Genomic DNA, 27,913 nt, shown 5'->3' with positions numbered 1-27,913 from the left:
ATTAAATGTTCTTAAACATTTCCTATCAGCGTAAAATAACTTTGAGTTTTCCAATTCTTCAGAAGGGTCCCACATCGACTTAAAAAACAGAAGTATGGATTGGGAATTATCACCTTGTTTCCCTCACTCAGAGATCCCCATTGATGAACTCTTCAAGGTTCATTTTGTTTTCAGTCTCAGTTATGATCCTCCACTCAAAAATTTGTACACTTTCCTCCAGACTACAGTGTACAAAATTGATGTTGGCACCACAAGTGAGAGCCCGAGAGTAAAGGAGCTTAGAGCTAAGTTTTTGAATGATGTTTAGATGCTATGTCTGTAAATCACTGTTTGCTACAATAGCTAAATTAATTTGGCACCTAAAACTTGTACATGGTTTATATCCTGGTAAGAAATTTGGTCTGGTTTGTGATCCTGAGGAATTGATGTACTACAAGCCATTTGATTTACAAATGTCCTATGGCAATGACCATCTTTTTTACATCGTCGTGGACTGTTATTTGTAATAATTTCATGGCATTTATGGTTTCTTGCTCTGTGCTGAAATAAAGTTTTGAAACCTTGACAGTGACGTTTTCTTCATAGTGAATTTCTAGTTTATTTTAGTTTTTTTTTAGTACCAATGCAGAACCATAAATAACTCCCAAAAAAGGGTTCTATCAACACCAGGATGGTGTAAATTTTGACTCTTCTATACATTGAGTATATTGTGATTTTCATTTTTTCAAAGTGTCATGTCAACACTGGAATAGTGTAGAATTTTAACTCTGTCAGTGTTTGCTTCAAAGCTACACCCAGCTCTGTAACAGTGTTGTTTTTATCTGCATTGGTGTTAATATTTCACTCTCTTAGTGTTCAGATTTTAACACTGTATTGGTGTTGCATGAAGCAACACTATTGAAAGTGTTAATTTAACACTTTGTGGGTGGTTCTCATATATACACTTTCAAAGTGTTGAAAATAACTCCTATGGTGTTGTCTTCCGGATTTCAAATTTACTGTGTACACATATTTTAAGTAGTTCACTCAAAAATGAAAATTTGCTGAAAATGCGCTTACCCTCAAGCCATCCAAGATGTAGATGAGTTTTTTTTTTTTTTTTTTTTTCATGGGAAAATATTTAGAGAAATGTAGCACTACATCACTTGCTAACCAATGGATCTTCTACAGTGAATGGGTGCCATCAGAATGAGAGTCCACACAGCTGATAAAAACATCTCAATAATCCACAAGTAATCCACATATATCCAGTCCATCATTTTATGTCTTGTGAAACAAAACACTGTTTGGGCTCTCATTCTGATGGCACCCATTCACTGCAGAGGATCTATTGGTGAGCAATCTTTTCCCACAAACAAACTAGAAACTTGGATAGCCTTAGTTTGAATACATTTTCTGCCAATTTTTTTATTTTTGGGGGTGAACTAAAAGCAAATAAAGAAACGTCAAGATACATTAAAATAATGTGAAAGGGTTCAAATGTTCAGATAATTAAATCTCTTCTGTCCAACCACCTGCTCCACTTTTGCCAAATCTGTCTCGTTCTACATTTTTTTCCCCTCATCAAATATCCTGTTTCACTGTAATAAGATTATGCAAGTAAAATGTTCTTCGAAAGGCAACCTAGAAAAAACAAAACAAAAGCCTATTATTCCTGGCACTCAGCACAATTAAGACATACAACACAGCTAGATGCTAACTCTAAAGGTGTATTGTCATAATCTACACAGAAACAGTTTGCGTGTTGTTTTCATGAATGTGGACCTACCTTACAAGTTTCTCAAATCTCATCACCCTCCAACATTAGCTTTATTAAGTTCATGAAGGCTGCTACATAATAGTTTGACGAGAGCATAAAATATGCGAGCACTTGACCAATTATTTGTGGAGGGTTCTTTTTCGCTCCATAATCGTCTGGCAGACTCATATCTGGATAAGATTTAATGCCCTGATACGTTGTAAAATCCTTCACTTAAAAGTCAGGAGAGCTTATTAATAGCATGTCACTCCAGGCTGCAATTTTTAGGTCAAAGACAGATTTGAAGAGAAATAATTGATGCGACCTGCTATAAAATCTTAAATCTACCGCATAAGCCACACTGTTGCTGTTGTGCAGTGGAGATGTGCGTTCTGTATGGGTGCCGGTGTGCAGCCGTGCCCCTGTCATCACCTCGTCTGATTGCCTCAGTCTGGACCAGTGTTGCCAGATTGGAAATGTCCAAGTATCGTACCAGAAGTTCAAAATTATCGTATTTGGAAGAAAATTATCGTACACGAGTCAAAAGTGTTATTTATCTATTCTAAACCAAGAACATTTTGACACGACCTGCAAATTACCAGAATAGATAACAAGGCGTGTTGTTGGACAGAAGCAGTGAGAAAAAATACATACCATTATTTGCAGTGACTGTCTGCGTCGCGGCGCATATTAAAACATATTAAAATGATTTTTAACCCTTGCTTTGTCGCGTCCAGTGAAGAAAGAATTTAGCTGTTGCTGCGTGGTGCAGTTAACTCCACATCTGAGCCGCTGTCATCGGAATCCTGCGTGTTGCCAGATGTTGATGTTCATGGACCACAACTAATTCTCATTGGCTTTAAAGCAGGGCACTCTCCTACATTCTTAACACACCCTCAGGTGCACATGAACGCATTTATAGTGTCTGTAATGAGCCGATTTCTTGTATGAGTAAAGAAGCCCTATGACTGCAACTACTATCATTACAATTTTCACAAAATTCTAAAATTATCGTACATTACGGGATTATTTTCATTATTGATCGTACATCGTACAGAGGTAAAAATTATCGTACAAATACGATAATTATCGTACGTCTGGCAACACTGGTCTGGACTCATCCACTCATTCCCAAGAGGCTTTGCACATACACTCTCCCCGCAAATATACAGAATGAATCAGCAGGGTGCAATCACAAACTTTAGGATATCTTTTTTGATCAAACATGCAGGCCTGATGCTGAGAAATAATGTACAGACGCACTGAAGGAAATGCATCGATTGATACACATTGTGCTGTGATCTGATCATCAGTATCATCAGAGTTGCCTGTGGTGTGGGTTAATTATGCTCTGCCAGCACTGGAGATCAATTAAAGCTAATGAGGTGATGCGTTCCTGCACCAGCCCCAAACAGAAAAATAAAGCTCAGCTTGCCTTTTTGTTTAGTTCTGACGCATTAAAGATACACTTCCATGTGAGGTGTAAGGAATTGATGGAGTACATTTCTTGATATTTAAAAAAAAACATGGTTCAAATTAGATTTTTCCTTACATTCATTTCATATTATTTATAGTGGATAAATGGTTATGCATTTCCATTAGATTTTTGAGAATTTGAGGTTTTTTGTTGTTGTTTTTTTTTTTTTTTTTTTTGCAAACTTAATGCTAAATTAATGTTGTAATCCCTTTTGTTATATGATGCCATACAGAGAAAAACATTTATTAGTGCATTGATTATCATGAATAGTGTTTGCAATCGTTTCAGGTCATTTAAAGGGCCGAGTGTTCCCTCTGTCAGGGAGTACAACTGGCAGTGAAAGGTCGGGACATCTCGTCGGCTGCCTGGTTAAGCAGCCCAGGAATATGAACAGCACGAAGCAACCTAAGATGCTTCTGACTCCAAAGCAGGAGGTGGCAGGCGAGTCGCGACATGCGATGGGAGCACAGACCACCTTGTTGTTTGATCTACGCAATGGTCGCATTGTTGTCCGTGTGGACTAATACATGATCGCCTCGTAAGCACCCTTTGAGACAGATCAAGGCAAGCTGCACCACCAGCAACTAAAGGCAGTTGATGTGCCAGTGCAGTCGGGGCCCCGTCCAAACCCCTGAAACTGCAAGTCCATAGTACGTGGCCCCCCAGCCTGTGGTTGAGGCACCTGTGTGGACCACATCATGTCTGGAGACCTGGTCTAGGGGCACTCCTGCCTGGAGAATTGCAAGGGCAGGACCTTGTAATGATATGCCTGTCCTTCAAACACAAATTGCATGAATGTGGTGTGGAAGGATTGACACATGGAAGTGCACGTCCTTCAAGTCAATCGCTGCAAACCAATCTTCAGAATCAGAATCAGAAAGAGCTTTATTGCCAAGTATGCTTGCGCATACAAGGAATTTGTTTTAGTGACATAAGCTTCCAGTAAACAGAGATAACTACACACAGACAAAAAAAAAAAAAAAAATTTACAGGAGAATTACAAATTGGCAAATAAATAAGTGTATAAACAATTGTGCTATAAATGATAATGGAATAGGATTGAGTGAGATGCAGGAATGTTCTAGGATGGAGGGGTAACAAATAAATATAAGGATATTGCACATTTTTGCATAAGCATAAGTTTAAGTGGGAAACATTTAACTGCTCATGAGGTAGATTGCCTGGGGGAAGAAACTATTCTTGTGCCTTGCTGTTCTTGTATTTGCGGCTCTGAGGCGCCGGCCAGATGGCAAAAGTTCAAAGATGGGGTGACTTGGATGTGAGGGATCCAGAGTGATTTTCTGAGTCCTTTTCCTCACTCTGGATGTGTACAGTTCTTGGAGGGTGGGCAGGGGAGCACCAATAATCCTTTCAGCAGTCCGAACAGTTCTCTGTAGTCTTCTGATATCTGATTTTGTAGCTGAACCAAACCAGACAGTAAATGAAGTACACAGGACTGACTCAATGACGGCTGAGTAGAACTGTTTCAGCAGCTCCTGTGGCAGGTTAAACTTCCTCAGCTGGCGAAGGAAGTACAACCTTTGATGGGCTTTTTTCACAATGGAGCCAATGTGATTGTCCCACTTCAGGTCCTGAGAGATGGTGGTTCCCAGGAATCTGAATGACTCCACTGCAGCCACAGTGCTGTTCATGATGGTGAGTGGGGAAAGTGCAGGGGGGTTTCTCCTAAAGTCCACAGTCATCTCCACTGTTTTGAGCGTGTTCAGCTCCAGGTTGTTAAGACTGCACCAGACAGCCAGCTGCTCAACCTCCTGTCTGTAAGCAGACTTGTCACCGTCCTGGATGAGGCCGATGACTGTAGTGTCATCTGCAAACTTCAGGAGCTTGACAGAGGGGTCTTTAGAGGTGCAGTCGTTGGTGTACAGGGAGAAGAGCAGAGGGGAGAGAACACATCCCTGAGGGGCACCAGTGTTGGTGGAGCAGCTGTTTGACATGAATTTCCCCAGTCTCACTAACTGTTGCCTATCTGTCAGAAAGCTGGTGATCCACTGACAGATAGAGCTAGGAACAGAGAGCTGGGTCAGTTTGGTCTGGAGGGTTGTTGGGATGATGGTGTTGAAAGCCGAACTAAAGTCCACAAACAGGATCCTCACATAAGTCCCTGTTTTGTCCAGATGTTGCAGGATGAAGTGCAATGCCATGTTGATTGCATCATCCACGGACCTGTTTGCTCGGTACGCAAACTGCAGGGGGTCCAGTAAGGGTCCAGTGATGTCCTTCAGATAAGCCAGAACCAGTTTTTCAAACGACTTCATGACGACAGACGTTAGAGCCACAGGTATGTAGTCGTTAAGTCCTGTTATCTTGGGTTTCTTTGGAATGGGGATTATGGTGGAGCGTTTGAAGCAGGAAGGCACTTCACACAACTCCAGAGATCTGTTGAAGATCTGTGAAAAGATGGGGGCCAGCTGGTCAGCACAGATTTTCAGACAGGCTGGTGTAACGCCATCTGGGCCTGGTGCTTTTCTTCTTTTGTTTTTCTTGAAGACCTGGCGCACATCATCTTCACAGATTTGAAGAGCAGGAGGTATGGAGAGGGGGATTGCAGGAGGTGTTAATGGTTGTGTAGGGAGATGGTCAGAGTGGGTGTTGGGGGTTTCAAATCTCATAGAATGAGAATCACATAGCCGAGCCTGACAGTCCGAAGAAGCCATCAAGACAGGCTGGGTAGCACTAGCCAGGCTCCCAGATGCCGCGCACAATGGAACTACAGGTGTACCCGCAGTGGGGCAGCGAAGAAGAACACAGGGACCCAGCCTGGGTGTTTCATTGCCGGTCCGAGCCGTGGTCTGAGTGTGTGTAACTCTGACCTGCATTCGAGCAGAGGGTGCGTGGGTAGTCTGTTGGTTCATCCTCCCAATCCGCCCACTGCTGCTCACTGGCGAGAGACAAGAGTGAGTGTGATACGACACTGGATCCTCCACAACCCCCTGTCCCCTCTGGAGGAAATTGCTCTTTTGTTGAGTAAAGAAAAAAAGTTTCTCCATCTGGCACCCTCCGGGAGGGAGTGGTACATTCACCATTTCCCGAAGAGCAGGTCCCTCCATCTCTTGGTCACCCCACTCAGGGCTGCTTGCCCTTGCGCTTGCCACCAGGTTTGGTGAGGGCCTTCCCGCATGTCGGCCAGACACAGCCATAGATGGCGCTCCTGGACCACCATAATGGACATCACACGACCCAGAGACTGCGCCATAACCTTCGTCACTCATAGCGTGAGGTCCATTGTGGTACGGAGTTCTTTGAGAATTTCCGGGTCATGACCACCCTCGTGCAGGTCTCTCAGTGCCTTAGCCTGGGGCACATGCAACAACGCCATAGCATGTAAGGCGAAGGCAGTTTCTTCACAGGCTGTATAAGCACTGCCAATCAGAGCCGACTAATGCCTACAGGCCCGGGAAGGAAGCAACAGTTTGCCCCGCCAAATGGTATCTGCATTTGGACACAATTGCATTGCAACCGACCACTCCACCTGGGGGACTCCCATATATCCCCTTGCATTATCACCATTGGTTGGTCCAGCCTGCTCTCTCGACAGCTCCACTTGTTTCGAGGTGCCGGTAGACAGAGGGCTTCCCCTTGGAGGGGAAATTCTCACCAGATCTATAGGCACGGGCACTCTGCCCCTTTGCTGGAAACGGAGTCTGGTCCGCAAAACCGAGACGGTCTTCCTCCTGCAATGGGAGCATTATTCGTCCAGGAAAGCCAAGCGTGCTTAATGCCCAGACACGTGAGAAGTGCCATGCTACCAACACGAGAGCCCTCGAAGAGCGTGCTTGACGCATCTTCCATCACGCTGTGATCAGCGGCAGCTGGATGCAATAATCAGATACCAATGTGCATTGGCTCGTTTAATTTACACTCAAGGTAGTCTATCTAAGCATATCCAAGTTGTAATATAAGTGTCAGGTGTCTCCAGAATGTGTATGTGAAGTTTCAGCTCAAAAGTACCCCACATATCATTTATTATATCATTTTTAACATTTTTATTTATTTTTTATTTTATTTGACAATAACAACACAGTGGTACAGATATCTCATAACAACAGATACATCCCTATAAGGATCTTACAATCTTTGGATATATATGTTCATAAATAAGCATATAAAATGCAAAGACAAAATAATAATAATACATAATAATAATAAAAATACAACAGGGCATATTAGAGTAAATAAATAACAGAGACATTTTATAGACCGATAATTAAAAAGATACATCAATCATTGAGCATCTTCCATAAAGTTCTACAGAGACCAACTGCGCCAGAAAATATCAGATCTTTGATGCAGATCTTAAGTTTTTCCAGAAGTAAAAGAGGGTAGAGACCTTACTCATCTACATGAGGTTATCTGAGGAGTTGAACATAGTAGTTATGTAAATTTTTTATTTAAATATATACAAAAGTTTAGTACACTTTCTTTGTCGTAGTCAAGGCACAGACCAGCTTAACAGTTGAGAAGGTAAACATTTGGAGAAAAAAAGTCTTTCCAATAGTCTTTTGAAATAATCTTTATCCAGTAACCTTTGATTTTATCACAATCCCAAAACACATGCATCACTGTGCCAATGTCTGACCTACATTTGAAACATAATTGAGAAGAATTGGGCAATATTTTATGAAGGTAAAGTCCTGTGAATGAATTTATAATTTTGTTCGTGGGCCGAAATTTAGACACCTTTGGGGAAAACACATGCACAAACAGATAACCACTCCTAAGTGCTTTCCCCATATGACCCTCAAAGAGTCAAAAGTTGAAGGACCAACATTAGACAGCCAGTGGTGTCAAAAGTATTGGCATTCATTACTCAAGTAGAAGTATAGATACTAGGGTTTAAAAAGACTTTTGTAGAAGTTGAAGTATCAACTCAAACTTTTTACTCAAGTAAAAGTGTAAAAGTAACGGTTTAAAAAACTACTTAAAGTATAAAATTAAAAGTTAAGAACAAAAGCTTAGGCCGCGCCACAGGGGCCTATTGTGCACTACCCCACCTCCTCCAAAAAAAAACATTTTTCTAAAGGCCATAGGCCATAATGACTATAATGTTATATTAAAATGTTCATGTTGAAAAAAGTGGGATGCACTAGGCTACATGTTTCAGCCGCATACATCCCCATTGAAAATGAACGCACTTTAGTACAATGCAAATACATTAAAGGACAAGAGATATGATGACTAGTTGCCTATAAGTATTGTTATTGTCAAACTTCAGAGGCATGTCATCAATAACCTTTAATGGAATGTAAATGTACATCCAAGCTTAGCTGCAGGAATCTGCGAGGGCAATGGACAAGAACATTGGTGTACCCATGGCAGGCTTAGTAACAGTTACTCTTGTATGGTTGTCTATATCCAATAAACATTAGTGCTGTCAAAATGAATGATTAATCCAAATGATTAATCAAAAAATAAAAATGAAAAATAACTCATAATCCTGATACTTTCTTGATTGATAGCTTCCTGTATTCACTACATATGTCTGCTATGTCCAGTGTGGGGGGGTTAACGAGTTACAAAGTTGGTACAGCCTAGTTATCACAACATTGTCAATCGTGTCGTCAATCGCAAACGATCATTTATTAAAACGTCTCTCTACTGAACTACCTACAGTAGCTTAATTTGTGGAGGACGAAGAGAAAGCACCCAGTTGGTAAATGAGCCAGGGAGAAATAATAACTTTTAAGTAGGGTCCAGTGCCTTTTCGATACTTTTAAAAAGGTACCGGCGCCTAAACGGTGCCTGAACCAATACTTAAAAAAAAGAACCACACACAAAAAAAAAACCTATACATAACATTAAAGAACATTACAAATATTTCAAATAAATCCATAGCACAAGCAGTCTGACAACGGCAAAATGAATGTTTGGAAATGTAAACTGATATTTTATACTGACACACTACAGCAAAATATATAAATAACTGGCCAAACACCATTCTTTTAAGTGAAAATACTAATGTGCCTAAGACTTTTGCACAGTAGTTATGTATAAAGTACGTATGATTAAATAACGTATATTTAAATAAGTGTAATTAAAGTATGTGTTATATGTTAGTGTTAAGGGCTAGATTTTCGCTGGAGGAAACAGCTGTGGTGTGATGAGCGGTGACAAGCGAAAACTTTACAGTAGATGAGAAACCGACTGCTCCCTCGTATGCCAAGCCTTTGCAACATTTAATCTATAGGCTGTACTAGTATCTTTTTTTCATGTTACTAGTACTTATTTTTTAGACACTAGTATCTGTTCCATTAAGTACTAGTGCTTATTCTTTAGGTACTAGTGCTTATTCATTAGAAACTAGTGTCTTTTGTAAAGTTACTAGTACTTATTCATTAGATACTAGTACTTAATCATTAGATACAAGTGCTTATTCCAATAGTGACTAGTATTTAATTAAACTATTCGTGTTAACAAAAAATAGAACTAGTACTTATTTTTTAGTTACTAGTAACTTTTTAGACCAGAGATATCCTGAACTTAATAGATGCTAGTACTTTTTAAATTTGCATTTCTGCACAGTATGGTAATTGTATGTTGAATATTAATGAGCCAGCAACATATAGGAGAGAGATTAAACAGGAAACAGAAACAAGGAGATGGATGTACTTTTTTTTAGAAAACCAAATAGAAAAGAAACAATTATTTTTTACACAAGCACATAGAAAATTTATTTTTGTCAGTTTTTTAACTGTAATTTCATAAATATAGTAGCCTAATGTGTTTGTTGGTCTTTGAGTGACCTCTGCTGGCAGGATGGAGATACGACACCAATTTTATTAGCTGTTATTTTCCTATTTTTCCTCCAGTAAAAACATTAAATATCATACACCAGCTGTATGTTAACTTTATTTATTTTTATTTTTTTCATGTACAGTCATGCCCAAAAATATGGACACCCTTGGTAAACATGATCAAAGAAGGCTGTGAAAATTAATCTGCATTGTTAATCCTTTTGATCTTTTATTTTAAAAATTCACAAAAATCTAACCTTTCATTGGATAATAAGAATTTAAAATGGGGGAAATATCATTATGATATAAATGTTTTTCTCTAATACACATTGGCCACAATTAAGAACACCCCAAGAAATTCTTATGAGTAAAATAACTCATATTCTGGCATATTCCCAGTCATATTCACAATTTTGAGCACTCCAGCATGATTATGAACATGAAATTATCCGGCCATTGCTTCCTGTTTCACAGAAATATAAAGAGGAGGGAAAACAAAGCCCAAATGCCCTTAATCATCCATCACAATGAGAAAAACCAAAGAATATATTTCTGATGTGCAGCAAAAGATAATTGAGCTTCACAAATTAGAAAGTAACTTTAACAAATGAGCTAGAGGCAATAATTAAGAATTAGAAAATAGTAGAGTCTCGGGGCCATAAAACCTTAAATAGTATGGTCAAACAGCACCTACATCACCACATGTTGTTTGGGAGGGTTACAAGAAAAAATCTCCTAGCTCATCCAAAAACAAACTAAAGCATATTCATTTATCAGACACGACTGGAACTTCAAATGGGACTGGCTTCTATGGTCAGATGAAACTAAAAATGAGCTGTTTAGCAGCAAACACTCAAGATGGGTTTGGTGAACACAGAGATAAAAAGTAAACCATGTGTACAATGAAATATACAGCTGTATTTGTATTTGTATATGTTGTGGGGCTATATTTCTGCTGGAGGTCCTAGACATCTTGTTTAGACACATGGCATCTTTGATTATATCAAATACCAACATATAAAAAAAATCTCTGTTTTCAAAAGAAATCTCTGTAACATATAAAAAAAGACTCATGACCATGTTTGGATCATCCAACAGTAAAATAATACAAACACAAACCTCAAAAACAACACAAAAATGGGTCACTGAGCTCAAAACCAAGCTTCTGCTATAGCCCTTCCAGTCCTCTGACCTGAACCCTATAGAAAATGAGAGTAGTGAACTGAAGAGGAGAAGCACAAACATGGAGATGGGAATCTAAAGGATCTGGAGAGATTCTGGATGAAGGAACGGTCTCTGATATCTTGTCAGGTGTTCTCTAACCTCATCAGGCATTATAGGAGAAAATGTAGAGCTGTTAAACTGGCAAATGGAGGTTTGAAAAATAATTCAATAAAAGGGTGTCCTTAATTTTGGCCAATGTGTACTAGAGAAAAACATTTATTTTATAATAATATTTCCCCCCATTTTAAATTCTTATTATTCAATGAAAGGTTAGAATTTTTTGCATTTTTTAAATAAAAGATCAAAAGGATTAACAATGCAGATTAATTTTCACAGCCTTCTTTGATCATATTTACCAAGGCTGTCCATATTTTTGGGCATGACTGTAGCACTGGTGCTGCAGACACTGAATGTTTTTACATTAATATTCTGTACAGGACATCCAAAATCCAAACCTTGTGGTTTTCAGACAAACATTTTCTTTATTTGAAAAGAATGCCAAAAGGTGTTAATAAAAAATTATAATAATAAAACACCAGGTTTGCTGTACTTGAAGGGCTGCACAATTTTGCCCAATGTTTTATATATATATATACAGTAAAGACCAAAAGCTTGGAAACATGACTATTTTTAATGTTTTTGAAATAAGTTTTTTCTGCTCATCAAGCCTGCATTGTCACAGTGTCTGGTTTGTGTTCCCTGTGTAACCACTAGATGTCCACATTCCCCACGATCTCTGTCCTCTCATTGCACTCAGCTGTCACTAATCATTAATCATTGCACTCAGCCCATTCCCCATTAGCGTTTGTCATTTCCCTGTGTATTTATACCCTGTCTGTCTTAGTATGTGTCACGGAGTCCTTATAGTTATCACGACATTTTCGAAGTCTTGTTCTTGCCCTTGTCTTTTTATGTCTGTTTATGTTGTTGGATTGCTTCTTTGGTTTTGACCCCTGCCTGGACTGTTTACGATTTGGATTACCCCTAATAAAAGACATATCTGCATTTGGATCTCTCCCTGTGTTTTCCTGTATGCCCATCGTGACATGCATTTATTTGATCAAAAATACAGAAAAAAAATTTAATATTGTGATATATTATTACAATTTAAAATAATTGTTTTTAATAGTTTTTTATTATACTTTAAATTATCATTTATTTCTGTGATGCAAAGCTGGATCTCACACACGAGATCCAGCAGTATGTCTTCTGATGTTTCTTCCCCAGCCACCGAGCGGGAGAGAAGGAACCAATTCGAGGGAACCCGCCTGGTCGTGTTTCGCGGGACCTGGGGAGGTCGCCGACGAGTGAGTGGTCGAGAGGAGGCTCAGCATCGCTCTCCACCATGGCCCCCCTTCGACCCCCCTTCGAAGTGGTCGCCAGCCCCGCGCCACGATGCAAGACGGCGGCCAGCCCAGCGCCACTGCCCAAGATGGCCGCTGAGACATTCTTGGATTATTTTTCCATGCTGAACAAGATCCTAGAGTTTCCCAGGAGTGTTCACGTCACGTCTGCTGATCCAGAGACTGTTCACGTCACGTCTGCTGAGCCAGCGCCACAGTACAAGAGGGCTGCCAGCCCGTTGCCACTGCACAAGGTGGCCGCCAACCCAGAGCCACTGCCCAAGATGGCCACCGGCCCAGCGCCCCTGCCCAAGATGGACGCCGGTCCAGAGTCATGGCACAGGATGGCTGCTTGTCCAGTGCCTCTGCACAGAATGACAGCCACAGTTAACCCTCCAGAGTCGAGTCAGGCTCCTGTTGACCCTCCAGAGTCGAGTCAGGTTCCCGTGGACCCTCCAGAGTCGAGTCAGGTGCTCATGGACTCTCTAGAGTCAGGGTAAGTCATCGCTGACCTTCCAGAGTCAGGGATAGTCACCGCTGACCTTCCAAAGTCAGGACTAGTCACCGTTGACCTTCCAGAGTCAGGGCTAGCCACCGATGACCTCCCAGAGTCAGGGCTAGTCACCGATGACCCTCCAGAGTCAGGGCTAGTCACCGATGACCCTCCAGAGTCAGGGCTAGTCACCGATGACCTTCCAGAGTCAGGGCTAGTCACCGATGACCCTCCAGAGTCAGGGCTAGTCACCGATGACCTTCCAGAGTCAGGGCTAGTCACCAATGACCTTCCAGAGTCAGGGCTAGTCACCGCTGACCTTCCAAAGTCAGGACTAGTCACCGCTGACCTTCCAAAGTCAGGACTAGTCACCGTTGACCTTCCAGAGTCAGGGCTAGCCACCGATGACCCTCCAGAGTCAGGGCTAGTCACCGTTGACCTTCCAGAGTCAGGGCTAGTCACCGCTGACCTTCCAAAGTCAGGACTAGTCACCGATGACCTTCCAGAGTCAGGGCTAGTCACCGATGACCTTCCAGAGTCAGGGCTAGTCACCGTTGACCTTCCAGAGTCAGGGCTAGTTACCGTTGACCTTCCAGAGTCAGGGCTAGTCACTGTTGACACTCCGGAGTCAAGCCAAGTCACCGGTGAAATTCATGAACAAGGTCAAATCACCATTGATCTCCATGGGCAAGGTCAAGTCACCAGTGTTCTTCATGGGCAAGGTCAAGTCACCATTGATCTTCATGAACAAATGCAAGTCACCAATGATATTCATGAACAAATGCAAATCACCAATGATCTTCATGGACAAATGCAACTCACCAATGATCTTCATGAACAAGGGCAAGTCACCATTGATCTTCATGAACAAATGCAAGTCACCAATGATCTTCATGAGCAGAGTCAAGTCAGCATTGATCTTCTGGAATCCAGTCTGAACACCATGGGATTACCAGAGTCTCTCCACATCTCTGTGGAACTACCAGAGCCTCCCCACGTCTCGGCTGATCTACCAGAATCTTTCCTCGCCTCTGCGGAACTTCCAGAGCCTCGTCACGTCTCAGTCGAACTCTCTGAGCGCCCGACTGATCCTGTCGTGGCCACGGAGGCTACCCTTAACTTGTTCATGTTCTCTGTTTCAGACTTGCCCAACCAGACTTACTCTCCTGTCAGTCCGATCCCACTGTGGTGGTCTTCGGCGCCACCCTGGAGGGCTTCGGTCTCGACCACACGGATGTGGTGGTCTTCTGCTCCACCCTGGGGGGCTTCCGTCCCGACCACATGGTTGTGGTGGTCTTCTGCTCCGCCCTGGGGGGCTTCGGTCTCGACCACACGGACGTGGTGGTCTTCTGCTCCGCCCTGGGGGGCTTCGGTCTCGACCTCACGGTTGTGGTGGTCTTCTGCTCCGCCCTGGGGGGCTTCGGTCTCAACCACACGGTCGTGGTGGTCTTCTGCTCCGCCCTGGGGGGCTTTCGTCCCGACCACACAGTTGTGGTGGTCTTCTGCTCCGCCCTGGGGGGCTTCGGTCTCGACCACACGGACGTGGTGGTCCTCTGCGCCTCCTGGGTGGGCCTCTGTCTCGACCACACGGATATGGTGGTCTTCGGCTCCACCCTGGAATCCTGCCCGGTCGGCACGGTCCTGGGTCCCTGAACGCCCTGACCCACCCTGATCTCTTGTTGTGTTGTTATTGTTGTTTTTTTTGTTGTTGTTCACTTCCTGTCCCTGTTCCCCTCTGTAAGCCTGGTCCTCCGTCCCTCCCCCTGATCCTCCACCGGTCCACCTCCCTCCTGGTCGCCCTGTTTGGTGTTGCACTTCTGGTCTCTGTTCCCCGCTTTACATGTTCCTCTGGTCTCTGGTTTCCCCATTTTTTTTTCCTGGCCCTCTGTCTCTCCCCCTGAGCCTCCACCTGTCCACCTCCTTCCTGGTCTTGTTTTGTCAGTCATGTCTTGGAGCGTCTGGTAGCCGCTCCGTAGTGAGGGGGTACTGTCACAGTGTCTGGTTTGTGTTCCCTGGGTAACACACACTAGATGTCCACATTACCCACGATCTCTGTCCTCTCATTGCACTCAGCTGTCACTAATCATTAATCATTGCACCCGTTCCCCATTAGCGTTTGTCATTTCCCTGTTTATTTATACCCTGTCTGTCTTAGTATGTGTCACGGAGTCCTTATAGTTATCACAACATATTCGAAGTCTTGTTCTTGCCCTTGTGTTTATGTTGTTGGATTGCTACTTTGGTTTTGACCCCTGCCTGGACTGTTTACGATTTGGATTACCCCTAATAAAAGACATATCTGCATTTGGATCTCTCCCTGTGTTTTCCTGTATCCCGATCGTGACATGCATTTATTTGACCAAAAATACAGAAAAAAATGTAATATTGTGATATATTATTACAATTTAAAATAATTGTTTTAAGTTTATTATACTTTAAATTATCATTTATTTCTATGATGCAAAGCTGAATTTTTAGGATCATTATCACATGATCCTTTAGAAATCATTCTAATATGATGATTCATTATCAAAGTTGGAAAGAGTTCTGCTGCTTAATTTTTTTTCAGAACATGTGATACTTTTTTGGGATACTTTGATGAATAAAAAGTAAAAAAAAAAAAGAAGCTATGTTTTTTAAATATAAATATTTTGTAATAACAATATACACTACTGGTCAGTAATTTGGGGTCAGTAATTTTTTTTCTTTCTTTTTTAAAATAAAATTAATACTTTTATTCAGCAAGGATATGTTAAATTGATAAAAAGTGATAGTAAAGAAAATATATTATTAGAATATATATTATTAGAATTTTTTATTTTTTTTTAATAAATGCAGTTCTTTTTAACCTTTTATTCAACAAATATATTAGACAGCAGAACTGTTTCCAACACTCATAATAAATCAGAATATTAGAATGATTTCTAAATGATCATGTGATAGACTGGATGTTACATGTGACACTGAAGGCTGGAGTAATGATGCTGAAAATTCAGCTTTGCATCACAGGAATAAATTATTTTTTTTTAAGTATATTCAAATAGAAAACTATTATTTTAAGTTGTAATAATATTTCACAATATTACTGTTGTTTCTGTATTTTTGATCAAATAAATGCAGGCTTGATGAGCAGAAGAAACTTCTTTCAAAAACATTTAAAATAGTAATGTTTCCAAACTTTTGGTCTGTACTGTGTATATATATAAATAAAACTAATAATGGTTATGGTTATTATTTCTAAATAAAAACACTAAACAAAATAAGGAACTTTACTTTTGTAATAATTATTTCACTATAATATACAAAACTGAGAAGCCTATAAGAATAAATATAATAATAAATATAGCTGCATAAAAATGCACACTTCTTTACCCCGGAGAAGAACGTAAGGAATTGCACATTTTTACCTCAAAGTTCTTAATTATTTTAGATATTTTTACTCAAATTAGGGGTTTGCCAGCAATAATGAGTACTCAATGAATTTATTTTTAATACACACTTGTCGCCGGAGGCGCCCTCGCGCAGAGACTCCACAAGTGAGACTCACTGATGAAGTTCCAGAAAATTCAGCTTTCGTTGTAGATGTAGCTGAATAACATTCAGATAGACGTTTTACTGATGAAACTTGATGAAAATAAACAATGACTGTGACAATATATGCTTTTATCTCTGCTCTTCAAACCATCGCGCGTATTCTTATGAGAATAAAATTTAAAACGCAATCCTAATGCAAATTTATTCTGCGTGTTGTATTACCACGTGGACTCTGATTATACGGTGGAGAGGTACTCATGTTTATGTAATGATCTGTTTAAATGAAGATATCTCCAAATGCATTCTTACTAGTTCTTAATGAGGTTGAAGATATCTCCAAACGAACAGGGAGTTATTCTGTTTTTGATATCATCTTTTAATTTCTGACTAGTAATTATTGCAATAGTATCTAGTATCTATTTAAATATTACTAGTAAGTATTCATTAGATAGTACTTATTTTTTAGATATTGGTACTTATTCATTAGATACTAGTTCTTATTTAATAGATACTAGTAGTTATTCATTAGGTACTAGTTCTTATTCTTTAGACACTAGTACCTTTTTTAATCACTACTAGTAACTGTTCTTATCTTACTAGTCAGATCTGCTTTTTTACTCGTCTTATGTTATGACTAGTCCAAATGGCTACAGTAGAGTTCAACAAAAAAATTACTAGTAAAATAAAAAATCATACTAGTAACATTTAGAATAATACTAGTATCTAATAAATGTGTACTAGTATCTATTAAATAAGTACTAGTATCTAATGAATGAGAACTAGTTTTTAATAAATAAGCTCTAGTACCTAATGAATAAGTAATAGTATCTAATAATAAGTACTAGTATCTAAAAAATAAGTACTAGTATCTAATTGATAAGTACTAGAATCTAATAATAAGTACTAGTATCTAATGAATAAGTACTAGTGTCTATTTAATAGGTACTAGTATCTAATGAATGAGTACTAGTGTCTATTTAATTAGGTACTAGTATCTAATGAATAAGTACTAGTGTCTATTTAATAGGTACTAGTATCTAATGAATGAGTACTAGTTTCTAAAAAATACACACTAGTACCTAATGAATAACAACTAGTACATAAAAATTAAGTACTAGTCACTAGTGGAATACATACTAGTCAAAACTCAATAGTTGATATGTCAATGATGGATCCCCATAGAAGTCAATAGCAAATTTTTTAAATTTGTTACTAGTAACAATATAAAAGTTACTAGTCACTATTGAAATAAGTACTAGTATCTAATGAATAAGTACTAGTCTAATAAATAAATACTAGTATCTAATAAATAAGTACTAGTATCTAATTAATAAATACTAGTACCTAATAAATAAATACTAGTATCTAATAAATAAGTACTAGTGTCTAATGAATAAGTACTAGTGTCTAATAAATAAATACTAGTATCTAATAAATAAGTACTAGTATCTAATTAATAAGTACTATCTAATAAATAAGCACTAGTATCTAATGATTAAGTACTAATATCTAATGAATAAATACTAGTAAGTTTACAAAAGACACTAGTACCTAAAGAATAAGCACTTGTACCTAAAAAATAAGCACTAGTAGATAAAGAATAAGTATTAGTACTTAATGGAAAAGATACTAGTATCTAAAAAATAAGTACTAGTAACTTGAAAAAAGATAGTAGTACAGCTTATAAATTAAATGTTACAAAGGCTTTCCATACCCTCATGACACCGGTTTCATATGAAATTTAAGGGGACTGACTCTGAGGCGATCGGATACCTGTTCCATATCCAACCCTACTTTTAAGAAATATATTTTTTGATAAACGAACCCAAAAATGTCCTTGCTGGAGTGTGATGTGATTTGTGTCATGTGCAGGTGCGATGGATCGCATACAAACCAATAGGATGTCGGAATGGTATATGTTTATACTTCTCATCCAACCACAATCCAATTCAATCCATCCGAATGGAGCGATTTATCTGGATAGGTTTTTTTTTTTTTTTTGAATGATGACAAGCCAGAATGAAAACAAGCCGAAATGAAATAGCAGTAACGAAGCTATTTTTAAAATGTAAGGAGTAGAAGGTACAGATACTTGCGTGAAAATGTAAGGAGTAAAAGTAAAAAGTCGTCTGTAAAATAATTACTCAAGTAAAGTATAGATACCCCAAATTTCTACTTAAGTAAGGTAACGAAGTATTTGTACTTCGTTACTTGACACCTCTGTAGACAGCAAAGCATATAACTCAGAGATCTTCTTCTTAAGAGCACATGAAGAGAGAAGCTGTTTTTCCATTTCAGTAAGAACAAACCGTATATTACCTTCTTTTGAGTTTGACTCAAAAAAGTGCCGCAATTGAAGAAATTTATACAAATTATTACTGGGCAGGTTAAATTTGTGCTTTAATGACTGGAATGACCTCAGTTGACCATTATCAAATAAATGACCAAACTCAGACAGTCCTCTCAGCCTCCTGGTCAGAAGACCAATATTATTTATGATTTGAGAAAAATCAGGATTGAGTGCAATAGGAGACTTAAAAGATAACTTATTTGGAATAGCTAAATATTTCTTAACATCCACACCAAAAGAGTATTCGACACAGTGCAAATATTAGTCAGAGGCTAATTTTTTTGAATATTATGAATAAATGGCAGTGAGCATAACAGTCTAGGAAAGCATCTAGAATATTTAATCCAACTTTGAGAAACCAACTTTGCATGTGTTTGATTTGTGCAGACCAAAAACATAACTGAAAATTAGGGAGCAAAACCCCACCTAGTTCCCCTTGATTTCATCAAAACAGAAAATTTGAGTCTAGGTTTTTTGTGATTCCAAATGTACTTTGAAATTGAAGAATTAATATTTTAAAAAAATCTGTACTTAAGTGACATGGCAAATTTTGGAACAAAAAAATTCAATCTCGGAAGAATATTCATTCTTATGACATTAATCCTGTCAAAAAAAAAAAAAGAATTTGAAAGATACGACCAATCTGATAAATTTTCGTCGTTAACTGCGGATGGTTGGCTTTATACAAATTGACCAAATTAGGCTTGACATTGATTCCCAAATTTTGAAATCCTGAAAGTGCTAAATTAAAAGGGGATTTTGTAATGGCTTTAGAGGGAACGTGCAAATAGAAAGCTTGATATTTGTCAAAATGAATCTTATATTCTGAGAAATTACTATATTTTTCAATATATTTGGTCTCAGGATATTTGAGACAGAGCAGAGCATCATCTGCATGAAGGGATATACGATGTTCCTCTAGACCTATTTTAAAACCATGTATATTAGTGTTAGTTCTCACAGCAACAGCCAGTGGTTCGAGAACCAAAGAGAATAACAATAATGAGAGTGAGTAGCCTTGACGACAGCCTCGGCTTATTGAAAATCTGTCAGACAACACTCGGTTAGTGTTAACTTGAGCCATAGGGTTAGAGTATAAAAGTTTAACCAAACCCTATCAAATGCCTTTTCGGCATCGAGAGATACAGTGAAGGCAGGTTCCTTGGTAACATTTAAATGATCTATAATATTCAACACTCAAATATACAAATATTATCATTGCCATATCAGAACTTCACGAAACCTGTCTGATCTGGGTTGACGATGTAAGTCAAAACAGTTTTGAACCGCCGAGCTAAAGATTTAGCTATAATTTTACAACCCACGTTGAGTAAACTAATTGGGCAATAAAAAGAACAGTTCACTGGGTCTTTGTCTTTTTCAGAAGCAAGCTGATGACCGCCAATGACCAAGATTAAGGGATAGAACAGGCATAGAATTTGAATCTAAAGTACTATTTATTGCTTGCTTTAAAATTGGATAAAGCTCTGGCTAGAACTCCTTATAAAACTCTAACAGAAACCCATCTGGGCTGGGAGCTTTACCAGTTGGTATAGATTGTATAGATTGCCGAATTTCTTCCTTAGTAAAACAAACTTGGCGACTTCCTTAGTAAAAGTTGACTTGGCTTGTTTCCAAACTCGTAATAATGCTGTTTACTGAAAAAATAATATATATATATATATATATATATATATATATATATATATATATATATATATTTTTTTTTTACATGTTCTTCATGATAGATTAAGCTTGGGTCTGGCATTATTTAACAAGATACAATTGTCTTGATTTGGGAATCTTTTGTGTTGTTTTTCCAGATAATTAACTTTTTTGGGTTCTTAGTTTCATCATCAAAGAAGCATAATTAATAAAGTGACCTTGTATCGTGGCTTTGGCAGCATCCCATTTTAAAGCTGGGGAAACTGGCAAATTCTGATTGTCCTGCCAATAATGAATCATCTTCTGTTTTAAAAAAGAGTGTAGAATCTCTGTCTTTAGGATGCAGCTCTCTTCAAATATCCACCAGGCCAAGATTCTTACAAGTATTGCACAAAATATGTGAGGATTTTACAGCCAATTGAAACCCGGAATGATGATTTATCTAAATTGTGAAAGTGAAAAGTGAAAGTGACATGACATATGGCCAAGTATGGTGACCCCAACTCAGAATTCGTGCTCTGCTTTTAACCCATCCTGGTGCACACACAGAGCAGTGAACACACACACACTGTGAACACACACCCGGAGCAGTGGGCAGCCATTTATGCTGCGGCGCCCGGGGAGCAGTTGGGGGTTCTGTGCCTTGCTTAAGGGCACCTAAGTCGTGGTATTGAAGGTGGAGAGAGCACTGTACATGCACTCCCCCCACCCACAATTCCTGCCGGCCCGAGACTCGAACTCACAACCCTTCAATTGCAACTCAGACTCTCTAACCATTAGGCCACGACTTCCCCAAGAAGAGATGGCTTGACCCCGACGTGATTTGAACACACATCCTTCTGATCTGGAGTCAGACGCGCTACCGTTGTGCCACGGGGACTAAAATTTCCATCAAGTACGCAATTGAAGTCACCTCCCAAAAAACAATGTTCTTGCAATGCTGATTAAGTTTTAGGACCACATAAGACATAAAATTAGGACAATCTGTATTTGGAGCATATACATTTCTTACAGTGATATGTCTGCTATGAATTAAACCAGAAATCAACACAAATCAGCACCTTCTTAATCATAATCTGCATGCTCGAGAATAAATGGGATATTTTTATGAATAAGATGAATGGCAGTACCCTACTTTTTTGACGTGAATGAAGAAAAATAAAACTGACCAACCCAATCTCTTTTCAACTTCATATGTTCTTTATCATATGAATGAGTTTCCTGTAGTAGGGTGATAGATATGTTATTTTTTAAGGGATTTGTAAAAATTCCCTTCACGTTCCAAGTTACTAATTTGCTTTCTGCATACAGAAAAGTGTAGAGTCATAAGAGTGATAACATGCAAAATTGTACAACAAATTATGTTAGTATGAGATACCAAACCAAAAAGAGTACCACAAGTAAAACATGAAACAAACACGAAAAACCCTCCCCCCAAGACCCAATCTTCAAATGATGAGGCACAGAGGATATCAAGAAATCACAAAATAACACAAGAAGCCTTAAAACAGCTGAAACCATAATACCACCAAGTTATACGGCCCCATCACAGCCACCGCCACAAACATAAAACAGTAATACTTGTAGATGAAACCATTGAGATAATAATTGTTAAAATAAATAAACACGTTTGAAATAAAAAATAAAGAACTACCCTTTCATACCAGCCCCGTATACGGGATATTTGAAACCTTACAAACCTACAAGGGTATATTGTAACGTTATATGTCCAATGGAATCGTCAGTTTTTTTCCTCGGAAAGTCAAGGTGCAGATCTCAAATAAAAGTCAAAGTTAATCATCCAGAGATCATCTACCATCACCTTCAAGCTGGTCATTTGCCCTTCAGTAGTTGCTGCCAAATTTTCGACAGATGAAATCTTCTGTTCGGCTTCATCCAAGCGAGTTTCAGCGCCCGTAACTCTCTCGATGAGAGCACAGAATGAATTCTGATGGCAATACACACAATTGGCTATCCCCTCAAGATGGCTAGTAATTCCATCGAGGTGTGGTCTGTTGGCCTTTATTTCTGATAATATCAGTGACATATCCAGGTGAGATTCAGCTGCGTTAACTTTAGCATCAGCCAAAGGTGCGTTGTGAGTAGGCTTCTTCTTATCTTTTTCTTTAGCCTTCTGTGAGCGCGTCGAGTCAAAAATAGGAAAAACAGTATCAGAAGGTGTGTCTGACATAATTATAAGTCCATTCAACAAAATTAAATGAGAAATCGGAAGAGGGAAATGTATATTATTTGAAAATTTGAGCAGAGCAAAGAACTCAGGCAGCCATCTCACTCTGGATCACGTGACGCCCCTCTAAACATTCCGATTTTAAGTGGAATCAGAAACATTTCTCTTTAAATGCAAATGAGCTGCAGCTCCCCGCCCCTTTTCCAGAACAGGGCTGTGCATTTACAGCTCGTTCCTCAGATACTCTGCTAAAAAAAAAAAAAAGGTTTGATTTTGATTATCATGAAATCATGCATTTTAAACCATATTAGTTTAAATTTATGATAGAGCTATATGTTTTTCTGAGTGCGCATATCCGAAGCATGCACACAGAAAGCAGCTGTCACACGGCATGTGAGTACTAAATTAAGTTCTCTTTCGCATCTTATTGTGCTTAAACTGTCACACCTACACAAGTTTAAAACACACACGAGTTACAAAAACAGTTGGTTATGTCCAGGGCCAGAGTGGGACTCATTTTCAGCCCTGGAGTTTCATGCCTTAGACCGGGACACTTTAGTTCATGACTGACTATATTAAAACAATGTAATTAAAACCTCAGTATATAAGCCTGCAATAGTTCACTGTTCTCTACAGCCTTGCAATTAATTTATTTTTCTATTCTAACAGAATAAGGGACACTCAAAATATTTGTACTGTACCATAATGTATGTCTGCTTGCAGTTAAAAAGTTCCCAGAAAAAACAAACAAATTATTTTGGTTAACATATTAATGTAAAGTTATTCTAAAAGTAATTTTAATGGCATACAAAAATGTCATCTACGGTGGCCGAGACAGCTCAACACGCTGCAACTTAAGAAAACACATGCAAATTGAAAAACATAAGCAAGTGAAGAAAACATCTTAATCAGTTTGACAATAAAAGTGTTGCAAATCATCGCAACACATGCATATAACGAAACACGCTGCAAATCCTCACAACACTTGCATACAACGAAACGCGCTGCAAATACTTCACAACACATGCATATAGCGAAACGCGCTGCAAATCCTGACAACACTTGCATACAACGAAACGCGCTGCAAATACTTCACAACACATGCATATAGCGAAACGCGCTGCAAATCCTCACAACACTTGCATACAACGAAACGCGCTGCAAATACTTCACAACACATGCATATAGCGAAACGCGCTGCAAATCCTCACAACACATGAATATAACGAAACGAGCTGCAAATCATCACAACACATGCATATAGCGAAACGCGCTGCAAATCCTCACAACACTTGCATACAACGAAACGCGCTGCAAATACTTCACAACACATGCATATAGCGAAACGCGCTGCAAATCCTCACAACACATGAATATAACGAAACGAGCTGCAAATCATCACAACACATGCATATAGCGAAACGCGCTGCAAATCCTCACAACACTTGCATACAACGAAACGCGCTGCAAATACTTCACAACACATGCATATAGCGAAACGCGCTGCAAATCCTCACAACACATGAATATAACGAAACGAGCTGCAAATCATCACAACACATGCATATAGCGAAACGCGCTGCAAATCCTCACAACACTTGCATACAACGAAACGCACTGCAAATATTTGACAACACATATAAAGTAAGAAACGCTGCAAGTCCTCACAGCACATACACATTAAGAAACAATGCTTAATGAAGCATTGCAAATTTATTTTCATTAACCTTGAAATTATATTTAGTTGAGAATATTTAAGTTAGCCATCTTAAGTAACGTATTACATTTAATCATGTAATTATTCAGCTTATTTAGGCTAATAATATCCAAAAGATAAAGGAATCACGGTGTTTAAAAAACACCATAAAAAAAAAAACTCATCTTTCAGTTTACCAACAACTCCACTGAGCAGCCACTGCACGAAAAACAAATCCAAGTCGGGTCCGACACTTTTTGAGGTCTTTGAAACATTTCCATTGTGGCCAGTGCTATTTGCAGAGCGTTTGTTAATTGCATGTGTTGTGAGGATTTGCAGTGTTTCTTTATATGTATATGTTGTGAAGGATTTGCAGCGCGTTTCGTTGTATTCAAGTATTGTGATGATTTGCAGCGCGTTTCGTTAATGTGAGGATTTGCAGCATTTCTTTATATGTATATGTTGTGAAGGATTTGCAGCGTGTTTCGTTAATGCATGTGTTGTGAGGATTTTCAGCGTTTCTTTATATGTATATGTTGTGAAGGATTTGCAGTTTCGTTTTATGCAAGTGTTGTGATGATTTGCAGCGCATTTCCTTAATGCATGTGTTGTGAGGATTTGCAGCATTTCTTTATATGCATGTGTTGTGATGATTTGCAGCTCGTTTCGTTATATTCATGTGTTGTGAATGATTTGCAGCGCGTTTCATTATATGCATGTGTTGTGATGATTTGCAGCTCGTTTCGTTAATGCATGTGTTGTGAGGATTTGCAGTGTTTCGTTATATGCATGTGTTGTGAATGATTTGCAGCGCGTTTCATTATATGCATGTGTTGTGATGATTTGCAGCTCGTTTCGTTATATGCATGTGTTGTGAAGGATTTGCAGCGCGTTTCGTTATATGAATGTGTTGTGATGATTTGCAGCGCGTTTCGTTATATGCATGTGTTGTGATGATTTGCAACACTTGTGTTGTCAAACTGATGAAGATGTTTTCTTCATTTGCTGATGTTTTTTCAATTTGCATGTGTTTTCTTAAGTTGCAGTGTGTTGAGCTGTCTCGGCCACCGTAGTCATCTGTAAATTGTAGTCTACAGTTATAGAATGTGACTGCACAAGTAGTGTAATCATTTAGAAGGTGAAAACACTGTGGGGAAAAAGGTATTATTTTATTTTCCAATAAACAAAAACCATTCTGTGCTTGCACAGTCCAGCGTTCCAGTATATTGTTACAGTTTCTCTGTCTGTACCTTTCCTTCTGATGGTCTCTCCTGTGCGCTGAGATTTTTGTGCCAGCGGCAGCATGATTCTCCACAATCTGACAAGTCTTCAGCTGCAAAAGTAAAGATTTCCCAAGTGTCTGTGACAGACTAAGCCGATTGTCTCAATGTGTGGCCTGTGCCAGAATTCCAGCTCTGTCGCAGCTGGACACAGTCTCTCATGTCTTGATTTCTCACAGGTAATCTCTTGCTATTTAAATTCGCTATTGGGATTCAATTCACTATTTTGCTCCATTGTTACATGCATGGCAGCAAGAGAGTAGTGTTAAAGTTTTAGGTAAGCTTAGGGATCTTACAGAGGTTTTTCTTGCCACTGTCATCTTTGGATTCTTCACAGAGGGTTTGTGAGGCGCTTTACTATTTTTTGTAAAGCTGCTTTGGAAGGATTTGTATTGTGTAAAGTTCTATACACATACTTATGAAATCAGTTTAATGACTAAAATGCATGTCTTGTCTTATTTTCAACTGCTAATTATATGAATCAACAAATGCAACTCTGTTCCAAAATCTAGTGAGCAGCCTACATGCAGCTTAAAGCATCATAAGCATGTTTCGAACATATGAAGGAATAATTCTACGGCCTTCTGAGATGCTGAATTATAAAAGAGTGTAGCATGTATTTTCCATGAAAAAGAAAATCCTATTATGCAGCACAACAGAAAGTATTTTTTCAATTCAATATTTTTTTTTTTCAGCAATGATGCATTAAATTGACCAGAAGTGGCATAAAACACAACACAGTTTCTACAGAAATATGCAGCAAAACTGTTTTCAACATTGATAATAATAAAAGTGTATCTTGTCATCATATTAGAGTGATTTATGAAGGATCTCAAGACTGGAGTAATGATGCTGAAAAAAATGCTTTATATATATATATATATAAATATATATATATATATATATATATATATATATATGTGTGTGTGTGTGAGCCGTGTCCCGGGCACCTATCAGCGTCGCCCTAGCAATGGAGGAGATCCACCTGCACACAATCACCGCGGGCTGATCGGCCCCAGCTGAAAGTGCTCAGACGAGGACTACAAAAGCTGTACCCGAGAAGACACGGGTGAGAAAGCTCTCCAGAAGATCGCCAGCTAATGTTGTGTCTCTTATCTCTCCAGAAAGCGAATGACCGACCAGCCTGCCACCTGAGCACCGGACACCGATTCCCCTTGCACTCAGCCAGCCGGCAAACAGGATCACGCAGCACCGAGGACGAGCACCGGACACTTCTGGCACCTTCACGTTCACAACCACTAATAAATACACCCTCCGGGGCTTTAAACTTTCGCCACAGCCTGCCGTGTGATTCTTCAGCCCGCGACACTGGTGGAGAATGCGGGCAGACTGCTGAAGAATCACCGGCATCACCACTCCAGTTACTCACCGGTTTGTTTGTATTTTTTTTGTCCCCTTCTCTGTGTTTCGTCAGGCGGTGACTCCTCCCCCAGCCATGGAGGAACTCCTTAAACACCTGACGGAGATCAGTATTCGACAGCAGCAAATTGTGCAACATATGGCTACTCGGCAGGGAGAGACGGAGCGTGAAGTCGCCGCTCTCCGCTTCGCGGCTGCCCAGCGGGTTCCGCTGCCGGATCCCCGCCCTCAAGCCACCCAGCTCCTGCCGAAGATGACCGTCCACGACGACGTGGAACATTATCTGGGCATGTTCGAGTCCGTAGACACTCGGGAGGACTGGCCCCGCGAAAGTTGGGCACAGATACTGGCCCCGTTGCTGACAGGGGAACCCCAGCAGGCCTATTTCTCCATGCCAGCGAGCCAAAGAGAATCGTACGACGAACTACGGAAGGAAATCCTGGCCCGTGTAGGGCTGTCTCCCATCGCTGCGGCCCAATTATTCCGGACATGGGAGTATAACAGCCGGTTGCCAGCCCGTGCCCAAGCCGCCGAACTCAACCGCCTCGCCCATCACTGGTTGCTCAGCGGGAACCCCAGCGCTGCCCAAGTGGCCGAAAGCGTCGTCGTGGACCGGTATCTGCATGCCCTGCCACGCCCCCTTCGGCAGGCAGCCGAAATGAGGAACCCGCAGACCGTAGGAGATCTCGTCGAGGCAGTCGAGCTAGCAGAGGCGACGTTACGACGAGAGGCTGGGGAGCGAGCACCGCCGTTTCCCCGGAGGGTGTACCAGGAGTGATGCACGCCAGAGGGC

The 27,913-nt window shown here is 39.7% G+C and overlaps 1 long non-coding RNA gene and 1 other non-coding gene across 2 annotated transcripts in view; both read right to left on the bottom strand.

Moving 5' to 3' along the window:
- Window positions 1-1,088: 1,088 nt before the first annotated feature.
- Window positions 1,089-27,913, bottom strand: part of LOC132117468 (uncharacterized) — a 38,376-nt gene continuing 11,551 nt past the window's right edge. Inside the window, exons 4-6 of the long non-coding RNA XR_009425759.1 lie at window positions 2,844-2,892; window positions 2,171-2,183; window positions 1,089-1,623 (exon numbers count right to left, since the gene is read on the bottom strand). This is a non-coding gene — a long non-coding RNA (uncharacterized LOC132117468). The remainder of the gene's footprint in view (window positions 1,624-2,170; window positions 2,184-2,843; window positions 2,893-27,913) is intronic.
- Window positions 21,385-21,456, bottom strand: trnaw-cca (transfer RNA tryptophan (anticodon CCA)). The gene has a single exon. It is a non-coding gene; the product is annotated as a tRNA-Trp (tRNA).

This window comes from Carassius carassius, chromosome 36 (assembly GCF_963082965.1).
Source record: "Carassius carassius chromosome 36, fCarCar2.1, whole genome shotgun sequence".
NCBI lineage: Eukaryota > Metazoa > Chordata > Actinopteri > Cypriniformes > Cyprinidae > Carassius > Carassius carassius.
The sequence above is the reverse complement of the archived record's forward strand: the minus strand, read 5'-3'. Positions and strand labels throughout refer to the sequence as shown.